This window comes from Austrofundulus limnaeus, unplaced genomic scaffold (genome assembly GCF_001266775.1).
Source record: "Austrofundulus limnaeus strain Quisiro unplaced genomic scaffold, Austrofundulus_limnaeus-1.0 Scaffold547, whole genome shotgun sequence".
Classification (NCBI taxonomy): domain Eukaryota; kingdom Metazoa; phylum Chordata; class Actinopteri; order Cyprinodontiformes; family Rivulidae; genus Austrofundulus; species Austrofundulus limnaeus.
In genome coordinates, this window is record NW_013952949.1 from 255,210 (window position 1) to 257,869 (window position 2,660).

The 2,660-nt window shown below is 44.0% G+C and overlaps 1 protein-coding gene across 2 annotated transcripts in view; it reads right to left on the reverse strand.

Moving 5' to 3' along the window:
* gja1b (gap junction protein alpha 1b) overlaps positions 1–2,145 on the reverse strand; it is a 10,141-nt gene extending 7,996 nt beyond the window's left edge. For both annotated transcript variants that reach the window (XM_014026366.1, XM_014026365.1), the window contains exon 1: positions 2,044–2,145. The gene's annotated coding sequence lies outside the window, so the exon portion shown is untranslated. The remainder of the gene's footprint in view (positions 1–2,043) is intronic.
* Positions 2,146–2,660: the final 515 nt, after the last annotated feature.

The window sequence follows — 2,660 nt, forward strand, 5'->3', positions numbered from 1 at the left end:
GACCCTCTTTGGACCCTCTTTAGATCATCTTTGGGACTTGTAGAGACCCTCTTTGGGCCCTCTTCAGGTCTTGTACAGACCCCCTCTGGACCCTCTTTAGGTCTTGTTCAGACCCTCTTTAGACCATCTTTGGGACTTGTAGAGACCCTCTTTAGACCCTCTTCAGGTCTTGTTCAGACCCTCTTTGGACCCTCTTTAGATCATCTTTGGGACTTGTAGAGACCCTCTTTGGGCCCTCTTCAGGTCTTGTACAGACCCCCTCTGGACCCTCTTTAGGTCTTGTTCAGACCCTCTTTAGACCATCTTTGGGACTTGTAGAGACCCTCTTTGGGCCCTCTTCAGGTTTTGTTCAGACCCTCTTTAGGTCTTGCTCAGACCCTCTTTGGACCCTCTTCAGGTCTTGTACAGACCCCCTCTGGACCCTCTTTAGGTCTTGTTCAGACCCTCTTTAGACCATCTTTGGGACTTGTAGAGACCCTCTTTGGGCCCTCTTCAGGTTTTGTTCAGACCCTCTTTAGGTCTTGCTCAGACCCTCTTTGGACCCTCTTCAGGTCTTGTACAGACCCCCTTTGGACCCTCTTTAAGACTTTCTCAGACCCTCTTTAGGTCTTGTTCAGACCCTCTTTAGATCCTCTTTGGGCCCTCTTCAGGTTTTGTTCAGACCCTCTTTAGACCATCTTTAGGTCTTGTTCAGACCCTCTTTAGGTCTTTCTCAGACCCTCTTTAGGCCATCTTTGGGACTTGTAGAGACCCTCTTTGGGCCCTCTTCAGGTCTTGTAGAGACCCCCTTTGGACCCTCTTTAGTTCTTGCTCAGACCCTCTTTAGACCCCTCTTCCAGTTTAGTTAAGACCAAAGAGGCGAGGAACCAATCAGCACTGAGTTCTAAAACCTGCCTCTCTGATGGTATGGGGGTGCAATAAATAAATAAATAAATAAATAAATAAATAAATAAATAAATAAACAAACAGGTTTTAGAACATCTGGTTCCGTCCAGATGTCTTTCAAGTAAAACCATTACAGCAGACTGAGAGTCCAGGTACTGACCCGATCCAGTCTAGACCTCTCACAGACTGAAACCACCTGACAAACCAGGTCAGATCCCAGATCTGTTTTATAAAGTCCTGCTGGACCTGAAGGCAACATCAGGGACCAGAGAAAACCCACACACTGGGTCAGAACCCAGGACCTTCTGCTGAAACAGTCCCAGAACTGTGGAAAAGCTGGAACCAGAACCTTCAGAACCTCTAGACCCTCCTGAGGTCTTCAGATCTGGACTTTTCCTTATTTCTAACAGACCGGATCATGCGTTCTGGAGGACTTTCTGCAGATCTATAATCATCAGTTGGTCCAAAATCCTGGTTCTGTCTGAGACGTGGTCTCCACACGGCACCTGGACCTGACCGGATCAACTGGACTCTGTGTGGCTCTAATGGGTCCAACAAGCTGCATGTGCTTCTACTTGTTCTCATTAAGTTCCTCTTAAATAAAGCACTGCTGCTGATTATACAGAACCACGAGTGTCCCGGGTCCGGACGGGTCCAGAAGGGTCCAGAACCAGAACAGAACTTCAGTGGTCACAGACAGGGACCAGCCCGCCACTTTCTACATGACTGAGTTGGTGACAGAATTGGACCGAACAGAACAAAAGAGCTGAACAGAACTTCAGAGTTCTTCACTCTGAACCGGGTTTTCATGAGTTCTGGACCAGAACCGAACCATCCAGCAGACCCCTTTAGAAAATAAACCTGCTGGGTTCTGTTCAGAACCAGGACCCGTCTCACAGTGAAGTTACAGAACCAGAACTTTAAAGCCCAAATTAAAAAAAAACTGGATTTAAATAAATAAAAGTTTAAAACACCGCAAAAAAATAATAAAAAATAAAACATTAAATTAAATTAAATTAAATTAAATTAAATTAAATTAAATTAAACTTTGGGTCTGAACTTGGTCCGGTTCTATTGGACCCTCGGCTCCTGTTCTTTTCTGAGAGATACATGATATAAAAATATATAAATAAATAAATACATAAATTAAAAACTTACCTGCAGATCCAGAAAGACACAGAACCCGTCCCGGTTCGGGTGTCTCCTTCTCCGACTGGGAATCTGGTTCTGACCGTTTGGGACGAGAAGGAAAAAGTGAACCGAACTTGTCAAACTTCGCTTATAAGAACTTCAGTCACCTGATCCCTGCGTCAAGACCGGACCCCTCAGAGCCGGGGGGGCGGGGGGCCCAGGAGGGGGGGCACGAGCTCAAGTTCGGAGCCGAGCGTCGGTTCGACCCAGARCTCTTTATCGAACATGAAGTTTGATCAGAAGTTCGGTTGATTCTAGGAGGAGGAAGTTCATCAGCAGAACTCTGGTTCTGATGTGGACCCGTTTGGACTGGATCCACCTCAGAAGATCCGGGGACAGTTGTAACATTGTTTGGGGGTGGTTACAACATATTATTAATACACTGTAAATAAAAGTTTTATTATTTTTATATTTATATTATTGCTAAATGAATAAAACCTGTAAGTTCTAATGATATTACAGTGTTATTTATTTATTCTTTTTATATTTATATTATTGCTAAATGAATAAAACCTGTAAGTTCTAATGATATTACAGTGTTATTTATTTATTGTTTTTGATCAAATGATGAATATAGATTAGCC